The following is a 14,584-nucleotide window of genomic DNA, read 5'->3' on the forward strand; positions in this document are numbered from 1 at the left end:
CAATCCCATTCCTCTGAAAAGGCAATGCGAAGGTCTTGGAGGGTCCTTGGTGGAGGCTGACGGGATGCAGTTCGCCTCCCCAATGCATTCCAGGCATGTTCTATAGGATTCAGATCCGCAGACCTCGCTGGCCTGTCCACGAGGTGAATGTCTTCCCCAGCCAGAAATTCATCCACCAGAGCAGCGCGGTGCGGTTGGGCATTATCGTCCATTAAGAGAAAGTCTGGACCAACCACACCACTGAAGAGTCGAACATGTGGTCTCAGAACATTATTCCTGTATCTCCGAGCGTTAACAGTGTTCCTCGGACCACCCGTGAAGATGTGCAGGTCCATACGGCCATTGAACATGATGCCGCCCCACACCATGACGCCACCACCACCATACTGGTGGTTGTATCGGCTACCTGGTTCTCTCCAGATTAATGTGTGACAGGAATCGTTCTGCAAACTGAAGCTGGATTCATCTGTGAAGAGCACATGCCTCCATTCATTCATGGTCCAGGGGCCTATTCCACGAACGAACTTTGCAACTTTTCAACTTTGCACTTTTCACTTTTCAATTCTTGCAAAGTGCAAAGTCTTTCTGTTCCACCATGAACTAGGCTGTACTTTTCAATTTCTTCGCAAAGTGAAAAGTCTTTGCGAATGAGTGATCCGATCGAGTTTATTCCATGAGCAAACTGTATAGGCCTAATACTCTATGATTTTAATGCTTTACTTTTCGCGGCGAACTTGGCGGTATAATTGTCGTACCGTTAAAGTTTTTATCATGGGAAAGAAAGGTTATTATAAGAAGCTGGCTGTGCTGGAAGTTGTCAAGGAGAAACGTGGCATCCTTTTTTGACAATTTTAAAGATAACCTCTCAAATGATGACACACATCAATGTTAACGAGAGTACCGTCAACACATATACACACACAGAAAGACATTCACCCTTCATTAGAAATCCCGTCGCTATATTAAGTGGATTATCAGGCCAACGCACTGTTACGAAATATTACATTTACTATAACATCTACGACTTTGGTAACAGTTCTGCAAATAATTGATTTTGATGTCCCATGCATTGCTGTTACACAGTACAGCTGGGCAACATTTACTAAAAAATGTAAACATAAGAATTTGTTCTTTTTCGGAAAGGAATTTACTTCTATATGTTTCAATAAATGACTGATCATTTCAAGAATATAGTCAGCCTCTGTTGGGATAATACGAAATCACTCGCGATATTATGTCGAAGTGAGGTTATGAAAATTAATCCTGTCTTTGTACGTTCTATTATTGGATTCTTCATCACTGTCCTCACTTGATGGTAACAAAATCTCACGTCGTAACGTGTTTATGTCACTAAACTAAATTCTACGCCGAGAAACTAATGTATATACTTGTTAATTAACATATGAAAAGGGAATCATCTCTTTGCAAGATTTATGAAAACTTTTCACTTCATTTCTTTGCACTTTGCAGTTCTGTACCAATGGAGGAACATAACAAGCTTGAAAGGTGAAAAGATTTCTAACTTTTCACTTTTCACTTTTCACTTGGCAAGCTAAATCTGAAAAGCGATGGTGGAACAAAATCTGAACAGAAAAGTGCAAAGTGAAAAGTTGCAAAGTTCGTTCGTGGAATAGGCCCCAGTTTTGATGTTGATGGCTCCACAGTAAACGGGCCCGTCTCTGTGCTGGAGCATCGCCCTGTAGTATACATCAGCCTCCCCACTTTAAGAATACATGCTAACATCAAGAAGTAGTCACTTTCTTCACCGGAGTGCTGCAAGCGTGGCCAGTCAGAACGAGCGGCACGCAGTTCCCCACAGCTGTTAGGCCTACATTCTGATGATTTTCCTGTTAATCGGCTTACTGTTTAAGTATTTCACCCTCTCAAAACATTCAGTCACTTCATCTCCAATGTTTTTTAAGATACTCGGGATAAGAGTTTTGCAGATTACCGGGCCTAATTTCTCAGCATGATTAGAACTGTCATTTGAGTTGCACTTTAAAACCTCCGAACTCTTCAAAACAGGCAGAACTACGGTAGTTAAAGTCGTACAAGCTCCTATATTAACAAAAATTTTGCAGCTTCACACACAAAATCATTAACAATGTTTATAATCCACACCAACCGTTCTGAAGGATAGAAGAAGACATTACACTGATCTTGCTTAAAAATTATGTCCATTAGTGGAGAACTGCATTTTTCTTGTTGAATTAGGCTATGGCATGATTCACAAGTTACTTCTTTTCTTATTTCCTTCACAACAAAACCACTGAGGAAAGCAAGCGATGCAAGTTTAATAGACACTACCTACAGACCTGTAAAAGAAATAAGGGTATTATGTTTACTGCATAATAACAGTATGGTTATTATTTAGAATACTGTTATCTAATAATCAACAGTAAATACTTTTTGTAAAAGTGAGTATACGTACAATGCGGCTTGTGAAGATTTTGCAGGATTTCTGTCACTGTTCCTGGAATATTAGGGATCACTTCCGATGGGACTGATTGAGATGACTTGACACAGCTAATAACTTTCATCTCACGAGTATGTTGATTTCGCCGTTTCAAAGGAATTCCTATCTTCAAAATTTTGTTGAGGGGAAGTACTACAGCCCTTGAATTCAGCATGTCATTGTTGCCTGAAGTTCTCCTCAAAATGCTAAAGAAGTTAAATACTCTAGTTAGCACAAAATGAAAGGCAGACGACAATAAGTATTGGATACAGAGAACTGTAGAACAAGTAGTTAGCTGAATAACCTCGTAAGTTTCATTGCTGAGAAAACTCGCTCCTTGCTCATGGCATGCTTCCTTCACATCCTCAAGATATACCAGAAACTCACTCTCCAGCCAGTGAAGCCTGTCATAATCTGTGTTGAAAAAATGGACCTTGTCAAGGCAAAACTTAGTGTTATTGTGACTGCTAACATCATGGATATTGAACCATTTCTGAATCATTTTCATGAAGTATATAGTCGCTGTGCAGTCTTGGAACAAGTGGGCTTTTGGATGTCCAGAATGTTTTTGGAAATATTCCAGAGCTGTTATTATTGGTGTAGAAAATATGTCCTTCGCTCGCTTCACATTCATTTTTTCTATGTTGTTTGGGCTTATATGTTTTCGAGTCAGAAAGCGAACAGGTTTTACCACTTGACTTGCTTGCAGTTCATATAAATTCTTCACGTGAGAGCCACTTATTGTGTCTTCTCTGTCAAACATGGTCTTCTCTAAAAATGTGTTTCTTACATTCTTTAAAATGTGACATTGGTCAAATGCAAGAAATAAGGGTCGGTTCGGGTCATTTGGGTGAGTAATTTGTGGCTTCAAAATCTTGCTATTGGAAAGTCGTCTCATCATATTAACATTGGTCTTATGATTATCGGAAATTAGACGTATTACAAGAAATCCACAAGCCTCAATCTCTCTGATAACAGACAGTGTCAAATTATACAGTTCCTTGCCTGAGATTCGTTTGGTAAAGAAGTACGTGGCTGGAAGTCTGTACTTAGTGCATAACTCCGCTATCATAAAACAAAGCAAATTATTGGCGAGAATTTCAGATTCTCTCACATTCTGACGTTCTTAATTTCGGATATCGTATTATCTGGAACAGATGTGGTTTTGTGACCAAAGAAATTATCTAGCTTTTTGTCATATTGCAATTGTTGTGTTGTTGCCATTTCATCCACTATCAAGGAACATACTCTTTCAGCCTCATTCAAACGTTCAGATTCTAAGGTTAATCTCTCTTTCACAAGGTTCGTAACTCCTGTGTCTCATGAAGTATCAACCAAATACCTGAACAATGTGCTCTTGGAAGGCAACTTTAGTATATTTTTCCTAGCATACCTATAACCTTTGGGCGATATGCATTCCCAAAGTATACTGTGTTTTACCATGGATTCTGTCCATCTCGGAAAGCATTTCTCAAAATTCGCTATTTGCTCAAGAAGGAATGAAGACTTGGCATTTGAGGGATCATGCTCGGCTGTTTTAATTATTCGTGAAAGGCTTCATGATAATTATTGTTATAAATCTCCAACTCCTGATTAGTTTTATTCAGTTCGTTTTCAAGACGTGAAAGTTGGTAGCCTGCGCTCTCCACAGTTTTAGTCGCAATTTATTTGTTTCTATTTTGAGTAGCTTCTCGTCTAAAATGTCGCACTGGACATCAACAGAAGGATGAAAGTCATGATTTGTGGAACACTCGTGCAGGGAAACACCTGAAGTATTACTTTCCTCACAGCTTGGCTCAGTTGATTCAATTTTCCATTTCTTACCTTTGGCAATGACTGAATGTTTTATAATAAATAGGTCTACATTCTGCTTTGATCTGTTAGACTTTGTAAGATGGATAAGAAGGGAAAACAGAGGGAACAGCAACATCCTGCAGTTTCTTAATTTTCAATCCAGGTCGATAGTCAGACTCACGAAAATGAAGGCTACATACCACAGGAGATCTAGAATTTAAATTGAAGTCTACTTTTGATATAGCTTTAAGCCATTGTTCTCTGAGGTCATTTCGGTTGGGAAATCCGTGAAATGATACTCCTTTCACTTTACTACTCCGGTTTGTGCAGCAAGGCACGCAGCAATACACCATTGCTATTGATAGATAGAAACCTGCAATAGGACATCAATATGCCAAATCAATGTAGCCTATGGCAAGATCGTAAACAATAACTAATTAAAGCAAATATGTTACGATAGCCTTCAGTGAATTAAGAAATTAGATTAAAAGGGTAAGGAAACTCAAACGGTGCACGAGATTTAAGCATGCCTTGTAATTACTTCTTTTAATAAAATACTACCATTACATACCTTCTTGTGATAAAATAAATAGTCTGTACTTCCACTAATATCACAACTCAACACAATCTCAGTAAACTACATAAAGAAACGACACTCGACACATTGTTTATTCCCTCTTTCTTGTTGTTCCTAACGTGCCTTCAGCGCGGGTCTCGTGCACACTTCTAGTGCCCCAGCGGCCAAAGTAGTCCCTAAGTGATGTTCACAAAGAAGCACGCAAGCCGAGCGAAGTGGGAAGGCTGAGAGGTATACTAGAGGGTGATGGCTGGAGTGAGCGAGACGCACACCGCTGGACGCCGGGCAAACAACCCTGGTGTTCTGAGCCTCCGGTACACAGTTTGCCGGAAAACGGCAACCCCTGAGACGGCTGCAAGCTCCGCCGACAATTCTCTTGCGGGTGCACTCCGATTTCGTTGGGCGGTTAAGGCCAGATATCGGTCCTGCTGTGGGGTGGTTACCCTTGGTTGACCTGGTACTGGCCTTCAACTAACATCTCCTGTGTCTCGAAATTGTCTCCGAACCCTGGAAATGACACTTTGTCGCACATTCAAGGATATGGCGACTTCGGTCTGTGTCTGGCCTGCTTCCAGGCGGCCGAGTATTCTACCCTGCAAAACGGGGTCCAAATGGCGTCGTTGTGCCATTATGTTGTCACGTTCACCACGAGGTTACCCTCCGCACAATATAACAGGGCAAACATGATTGATGGAATATGGGGCGCAGGCACTGGCTGTGTTTACTTTGCAGTTGCGCCGCTAGCAAAGCAGGGAACACTCATTTCCTATACAGAGCGAACACGTAAGGTTGGTAGGTGCATATGTCGTGCAATTTGTGGTCTATTTCCTGTTGCCTTGCTTTCGTGAAACTTATGCTTAACGTTTGGACACTAGCATATAAACTGGTTCAGTTTTCACATAAATTAGAGTTAAAGCCCATACACAGAATTTAAGAATTTAATAATGATTAGAATGTGGGTTATTTTAGAAAGTTACATGTTTCAGATGGAATGATGCCTATTGACATTACTAAATGAAACTAGAATAAATTAAGATGTCAGTGGTGTTTTCTTCAGGATTCAAGTACGAGTAGTTACAGCTACCATAGTTTGAAAAATGTAAATACCGACAGTTTGTTGCTACATTATGAGGCTCTGATGTTCTTGTGTTTGTTTCCTTTACAGTACTCTGATTGTATTTCGACTTCCTTGTCAGTTATTTTGTGATAACTTCAAGAAGTAACATGTGGTGGAAGATGATCTTCACCAGTGCTGAAAAAGCTGACATGTTAATGGTGTGACAGTCTCACTAACGGAAAAACAGGACATAATATGAATCCACCTTATCCATACTAAACAAAAAGCTGTTTAATATATATTATCTAATCGTACGTGTTCCAAGGAAACATAATTCTCTTTGATGCGAGTGTAATGGACTAGTATAACTTGGAAACAATTCTCTAACCCATGGACAACTAAGGAAAATACCGAGCTCGATTATTATTATTATTATTATTATTATTATTATTATTATTATTATTTCTTTCTTTCTTGCGAACCGGCCAAACTTAGTACCACGCCAATACCACTTCACTTCCTTTTAATCATCCCTTCTTCCTTCCTCTTTCTCCACAGTGCCTTCATTCTTTCAGAATGTTGCGCTCTTCTCTCTTCAGTCCATCTTCCCCCTCTGCGCTCTTTCTTTTCTTCAACCAGAACTTTTATGTTGGAAAGTCTTTTCCTGAATTGGTCTCTATCACGACATTCTTCATCTGCAATTCCTAACCTCTTGAGTTCTTCCTTCATCTGCTTGGCATATCCCCCCTGGCTCTTCATGTAGTATATTTTATTAAAAATTGGTTTATTTAACCTTGTTGGATCCATTCTGACCATGTGTCCATAGAATCGCAGCCGTCTTTTCCTTATTGTTGTTTCCAGGTCTTCTGTTCTTTTGTATATCTCCTTATTTGAGCGTAATCTGTAGTTTCCCTCTACCACCCTTGGGCCGTAAATCCTCCTCAGTATTCTCCTTTCAATCTTTAGTAGTTTTTCCAGGTTCGTTAGTGTTGCTGTTTCCACCCCGTACAGAATTCTTATTATTATTATTATTATTATTATTATTATTATTATTATTATTATTATTATTATTATTATTATTATTATTACTCGTGAGGTGTGGCTACGAAGTTGTTTATGTCAATTAGTATTATTATTTACATAGTTAGGTACGGAATTTATTTGGTACAAATTGTGGTCTTTGTGGTCTATGGTCTGGTGTCTGTGTGGAAAAGCATTCTTTCTGATTATATTACACATGTTTGCAAAATTAATAACTGGTTTGACAGAAGGCAGTTTGGGTTTAGGAAAGGTTATTCGACTGAAGCTCAGCTTGTAGGATTTCAGCAAGATATAGCAGATATCCTGGATTCAGGAGGCCAAATGGACTGTATTGCGAATGACCTCTCTAAGGCATGTGATAGGGTGGATCATGGGAGACTACTGGCAAAAATGAGTGCAATTGGCCTAGACAAAAGAGTGGCTGAATGGGTGGCTATATTTCTAGAAAATAGAACTCAGAGAATTAGAGTAGGCGAAGCTTTATCTGACCCTCTAATAATTAAGAGGGGAATTCCTCAAGGCAGTATTATTGGACCTTTATGTTTTCTTATATATATCAATGATATGTGTAAAGAAGTGGAATCAGAGATAAGGCTGTTTGCAGATGATGTTAGTCTGACTGTTCTGCGGTTACATTTATAAACAGCTATATAGATTAATGGTACATGTTTCACCCTATCTAGAGGGCATTTTCAGCCTTTAGTCAAACTTAAAATGCTAAACTTATATATTAAGTAATAATAATAATAAGTGGTATGTTCCGAGCTGTCAGTGGAGAGATGGCGTGGAATGACATCTGTAGACGAACAAGTTTGAGTGGTTTCTCTAAAAGTAGGAAAGATCACAATATGAAGATAAAGTTGGAATTCAAGAGGACAAATTGGGGCAAATATTCGTTTATAGGAAGGGTAGTTAGGGATTGGTATAACTTAGCAAGGGAGATGTTCAATAAATTTCCAATTTCTTTGCAATCATTTAAGAAAAGGCTAGGAAAACAACAGATAGGGTATCTGCCACCTGGGTGACTGCTCTAAATGCAGACCAGTAGTGATTGATGATTGATTGTGGGAATTGTATAGAAAATTCCATTCATTGTAAATAGGCTATTGGAGAAAACATGTTGTGTCATACTCTTCTAGAAGCCTGGCCAGGCAGGGTATATAAAGAGACAATCTTGGGTGTGTATGTGAGTTGTTTAGTGGGACTTGTAGCAGAATGATATAGATGTTGATTCCCATAGGGAACCTGAAATATTTGTCCCGAATGAGTAAATTTATAATACCAATATAAATGGTCCGTTAGTGGACAATATAAATTTTCCAGCTAACTCATATCTGGTTGCCAGCGTTTCGCCCCCGTGTGCTAAATTGGGCTCATCAGTTGGTATATAGCACACCCACCAAGACGCATGGCTAGTGAATACCGTGGAGGCCACTGCGTAGGCTACTAGGAGCCACCGGCAGTGCTAATGCACTATGAGAGACTTTGTCTCATTACCAAAAAATTGATGCCTGCTTCGGCATTGGATGATATTGGCACTGCCGGTGGCTCCAAGTAGCCTGCGCAGTGGCTTCCACGGTATGCACTAGCCATGCATCGTGGTGGGTGTGCTCTGTACCAACTTATGAGCTCAACTGAGCATACGAGGGTGAAACGCTGGCAACCATGAATGAGTTAGCTGGAAGATTTATAATGTCCAATAACGGACCATTTATATTGGTATTACTTGTAGTGGAAGTCGTTAGCCGAGTGTGTGAACCCATGTTGTGATTCTGTTGTGTTGGTGATCGGTTGACATGCTAATGGATTGGTCTTCTTCTTCTTCTTCTTCGTAGCAGTGTTTTGTTCAGGATGGCAGTTTATTGGTGTGTGTGTGTGTGTGTGTGTGTGTGTGTGTGTGTGTGTGTGTGTGTGTGTGTGTGTGTGTGTGTGTGTGTGTGTGTGTGTGTGTGTGTGTGTGTGTGTGTGTGTGTGTGTGTGTGTGTGTGTGTGTGTGTGTGTGTGTGTGTGTGTGTGTGTGTGTGTGTGTGTGTGTGTGTGTGTGTGTGTGTGTGTGTGTGTGTGTGTGTGTGTGTGTGTGTGTGTGTGTGTGTGTGTGTGTGTGTGTGTGTGTGTGTGTGTGTGTGTGTGTGTGTGTGTGTGTGTGTGTGTGTGTGTGTGTGTGTGTGTGTGTGTGTGTGTGTGTGTGTGTGTGTGTGTGTGTGTGTGTGTGTGTGTGTGTGTGTGTGTGTGTCAATAAAACAGTGTACACAATTGACAATATCTCCTGTGACTTCTTTGTGGTTACAACATCTTCTTCAGCGAAACAGTATTTACAGAACAAGTTATTTCCAATATAGCAACACCCAGTAAGACATGAAGCTTATAAAAAGTGTCAAAATAATAGAGTATAATGATAAGAAGGCTTTTATAATAAACAGCTTGCCCGCCTGTTGGCCGTGATCTTTAACCTTTCAAGTGGTAATGACAGAATAAATCGTCATAGCCACATGGCTTCCTAAGTGGCCATGACAGAATATTTTTTCATCACATTGTACGTGTCTTTTGGCGATGGGTATGGTGTCTTATTGCATCGTATGATCTGAGATCGCTTTCCTTTATGCATGTATGTTAGTTTTGAGCTTTGTCTACAGCAGCAGCATTCTTCTAAAACCACACGAACAGGCGAAATGCTTTTGTTCCGAGCGCAGCCTGGCGGCCAGCCAGTACGGTCACCAGGCTACTGAGAGTGGTAGATAGTGCATTATGGCAGGTGCAAGCGGAGCTCGGAAACATCTGCGAGAAGAAGAACTGCTTGATTTATTAGACTGTGACAATTCGGAGGGTGATGTGTCATGATAGTGAGACTCATGTTGAAATGTCAGGAGATAGCGAGTGCAATGTTGAAAGTGACTCAAGTGAACATGACAGTTGCACTAGCGGTGATATTCTACTCAATGTATGGACAAAGATAGGATCCGAACGGTCGAGATTTACATTTACGGGGCAGCCTGGACTGAATGTACAAATTGAAGACATAAATAATCCGCTAAAATATTTTCAATTGTTTATCATGCCTGTACACAAGAGTATGTTATTGTAGGTTTCCTGTTGCTTTCCTCACTGAGCCAGATTCCCTTTCCTTGCCCTTGGCACTGTAATCATGCTAACAGCTTGAAAGTGAGACTGTTTTTATACCTGATGAAAATACCTGACCAATTAAAATATCTCGCCGTAAGTTCCCGTTGCTTTCCTCAGTGAGCCAGAAGCCTTGCCCTTCGTACTATGATCATTTTTGACAGCTTGATACATATTCTGTACTTTTGAACCTGATAAAAATACTATACTACACAAGAGTATCGCATATATGTTACTTCCCAGTACCTTACAGAAAATGTGCCAGTGTGTTAGTAACTCCTCGAAGGAAATGTACCGCTTGACAGGTTAAGGCATTGAAGTCTGACACCGTGGTTAGCTGGTTCGAGTTCCATTGATCACCGTCGGAATGTTAGCCGGCAGGGTAAGGGACGTGGTGGTATCACTAGATTGCGTGCCAAAATCCTGGATTAAATTCCAAACTTTTCTGCAGTGCTCATATGGAGTGAGAGCGTATGATGCTGTTAATGATGATTCGTCCATCGGATGGGGACGTTAAGCCTTGGGCAGACCTCTTGGTGCTTTGCTGCCACTGGTCTTGACCCTCTTCCTTCTCCTTCTTCTTCTTCTCCTCCTCCTCCTTTTGAGACCACATTGGATCACTTTAATCAACCCTTAGGTTTGTCAATTTCTTGGTAGGAACTGTCCGTTCATTGCGGTCCTGCCAGTACTTCTTCATACGTGTTGGTAATCTTGCCCTTTCTTGTGTAGAGAATATTCTAGTTGGTATTTTCTTCTTTGTGAGTGTGAAGTGGAAAGTCATATTTTAAAGTGTTTTCTTATCCATAGAGTCATTCGGTGTAAGACCAGTTTCTTTCAAATCCTCCCTAATTTCTTTTATCCATCTGTATCCATTTCTAGTATTTTTTTGAAACAAGATTGTACTGCACTGGCTGTTTCAGAAGTCACGAATCTGGCATTCTCAGGATGTGGCCAAAGTACCCTAGTCTTTCCTTGTGCATGGTATCAGTAATGGGTTCTAATTTCTGATATACAAGGTTGTTAAGTACTATTCACCATTGCCCATCTTTTTGATAGCTTTTATTGATACTAGTTCTTCCAATTCGTCTTTCGATCTTCTGTAATCTGTCAGTTTTTGATTGTTCATTTAGATGGAATAATTTTCTGCAGCATATGTGGATTCTGGCTTTATGACTGTATTGTAATGCTTGATTTTTGCATTAATGGATAAGCATTTCTTTTTGTAAGTTTCCCATGTTAATTTTTGTGCCTTAGATAACTTGTTTGCTGTTATCTAAAGTGAAGGTTTTTCATTTAAATTATTTGTTATTAACTCACCTAGATATTTGTGTTACAATTTTAATTTTAGTACTGTTAATATGTATTTCTTTTAATGGTGTTGGTTTTTGGAGCAAAATTTCTGTTTTCTCAAGTGATATTTTAAGGCCAATTTTATTTGCAATGGTGTGAAGCTCTCATATTTGAGTTTTTGCTTCATCTAAATCTTTGGTTAGTACTGGTAACGCCATGCCATCTGCAAAACCAAGGCAATTTGTTTGGATTTTCCTACCTATTTTAATATTTGGAGAGCATTTCCTAAACCATTCTTGCATTACCATTTCTAGCGCACAATTAAATAGTAATGGTGATAAGCCATCACCCTGCCGTAACCAACTAGTTACTTCCATTGGGTCTGATAATACGCCTCTCAACTTTCCTTTGATTTGGTCTCTGTAAGAGTTAATTTTATCATATTTACTAATTTAAGATATAATCCCATGTGTCATAATATTTTTAATAAAAATTTTCCTGTGAATACGAACATAGGCCTTCTTGAAGTCCATAAATGTTATCACCATATCTCTATTTCTTTTTCTGTTGTAATCTATTATCAGTTTGAGGCTCATAATTTGGTGAGGGCAACTCCTCCAAGGCCTGAACCTCCTTGATATTCACCTAGTTCATTGTCAAGTTGTAATTTAATTCTGTTGAGAATAGTTCTAGAGAAAATTTTATAAGTAATATCCTGGAGTGAATCCCTTGGTAGTTATTAGGGTTTGCTTTGTCCCCTTTCTTATGTAGTGGATGGATGATGGCTGTTGTCCAATGTTCAGCCAGGATATGTGCATTGTCATGATTGTTGTGGGCTAATTCACCATTTCCATCTTCCATAATAAGGTTGGGGCTTCATACTTAGTCAAATGTTTTTTAAAAATTTTGTAATAATTCCATGAATGTGATATCTTGAATACTTCTTCACTTGAGTTCAGAGTTTCTTTAAGATACTGTCTTTTTATTCTTCATAAGATTTTTATTTTATCTTTCCGCTGTTTAACTAAATTTTGAACAGATGCTTCAGATTTTTAGAACTGGTGCAATAACCACGCTTTGTGTCTTTTCTCAATCATATCATCACATTGCCCGACTCGCTGGCTAAACGGTCAGCGTACTGGCCTTCGGTTCAGAGGGTCCCGGGTTCGATTCTCGGCCGGGTCAGGGATTTTAACCTTAATTGGTTAATTCCAATGGCACGGGGGCTGGGTGTATGTGTTGTCTTCAATCATCATTTCATCCTCATCACGACGCACAAATCGCCTACGGGTGTCAAATAGAAAGACCTGCACCTGGCGAGCCGAACCCGTCCTGGGATATCCCGGCACTAAAAGCCATACGATATTTAATTTATTTTCATCACATTAATTATTCCACCGCTGAGGTTTTTTTACTAGGCTTTATTAGGGCCAATTCTTCTGCAATTTGTTGAAAGCTACTAACCACATCATCTATGTTTTTAATTAGCAGTGTAGGATCTATTTTCCTTTTTGGTTTATAGGCTTGTTGTTGTAGTCTCCTTTGGGGAGTTTAACTACATAATGATCTGAGCCTGTGTCTATTCCTCAACGAACCCTGACATTATAAGTTTCTTTGTGATATAATTTATCCATAAATACAGGATCTAATTGTCATTCACCTTTAGTGTAATTGGGATGTTCCCATGTTTAGATTTTTTTGTGGTTTTCTCTTAAAATATGTAGATTTTGATATTAGCCATGTTTCCTGCAAATATCAATGAGTTTTTGACCATTTTAGTTTCTTCTCTTCTGGGCAGGTCATTTACCACTTACATCACAATATCTACATTCTCTTCCTAGTTGGCCATTCATCATCATCATCATCATCATCATCATCATCATCATCATCATCATCATCATCATCATCATCATCAATGTCACACTCCAGTAGCCCGGGTGTGGTTAACAAGCCTCCTCCACTCTTCTCTGTCCTTCCACTTTTCTTGCTCCATTGCTTCCGCCACATCCAATCCAGCTTCTGTAATGTCCTTTCATATCTGATTCATCCACCTTCTTCTCGGTCTTCCAACTGGTCTCTTACCTTTAATTTCTCTTTCCAATTCCCTTCTTGCTACCCATCCTTTCCCATTCTTTTTACATGTCCGAACCATCTCAGTCTTGCTTTCTGTATGTTCTGTACTAACGGTTCTATATTTAGCTCTTGTCTGATTTTAATATATATATATATATATTAAAAATTCTATCTCTTCTTGTCTTTTTAACCAATGTTCATAAAAATTTCATTTCTACTGCTTGGATCTTACTATCTTGTGTCTTATTAGTTACCAGCGTTTCTAGTCCGTATGTTGCAATTGGTATGAAATGCTGTTTATATAATGTTAATTTCATTCTGTTGGGTTCTTTGTCATCCCATAAAAGCTCTCTGACTTGATGATAAAATGTTGTACCTTTACTTAGCCTGTTATTAATTTCAGGGTTGATTTCATTACTTCCATTAATAATGCTACCCAGATATGTAAACTGTTCCACATTCTCTAACCGTTTTCCGTCTATGTTCACTTGGCTTCTCTTTTCTCTCTTCCACAGTGCATGACTACAGTTTTCTTTTTGTTAATTACCATTCCAAACTCCTTCAAATTTTCATTCGAAATGTCCAATCTCCTTTGTACTTCCTTTTCTCCCTTTCCCGAATCACCACATCATCTGCAAATCCCAAAGCATTCACTTCCACTACTGATACTCTGTTTTTCACGTTTTATGATTTCATCCATCAATATAATAAACAATAATGGCGACAGTGCACTTCCCTGCTTGAGACCTTTCTTTGTATAAAATGTTTCAGAGTCACCACTCCCCACTTGTACACAGCTTATACTGTTATGATACAACATTTTTATCTTGTTAATTAATGATTTTGGTACATTCCTTTTCAGTAGGCATTCCCATAAATGTTTTCTCTTAACTGTACCATAAGCTTTTTCCAAATCCAAAAATACGAATATGATTTCCTTGTTCCTTTCCAGATGTTTTTCCATTATCGTTCGCACTGTAAATATCAAGTCTATTGTTGATCTATTTGGTCTAAAGCCATATTGTTCTTCCTCTAACTGTGTTTCTATTATATCCCTCAGTTTTTTGTCTACAACTTTCTCCATTATTTTTAGCCTGTGTGATAATAGGGTTATACTCTATAATTTTCACATTTCTTCCTATTTCCTTTTTTGAACAATGGTACAATGCTTCCTTGTTAC

At 39.1% G+C, this 14,584-nt stretch overlaps 1 protein-coding gene across 3 annotated transcripts in view; it reads left to right on the forward strand.

Annotated features, from left to right (window-relative positions):
* The window catches only part of LOC136877654 (delta(3,5)-Delta(2,4)-dienoyl-CoA isomerase, mitochondrial), a 276,941-nt gene that overhangs the window by 179,425 nt on the left and 82,932 nt on the right, over window positions 1-14,584 (forward strand). The gene's annotated exons all lie outside the window — the stretch shown is intronic.

Source organism: Anabrus simplex, chromosome 7, assembly GCF_040414725.1.
Source record: "Anabrus simplex isolate iqAnaSimp1 chromosome 7, ASM4041472v1, whole genome shotgun sequence".
NCBI classification, from domain to species: Eukaryota; Metazoa; Arthropoda; class Insecta; order Orthoptera; family Tettigoniidae; genus Anabrus; species Anabrus simplex.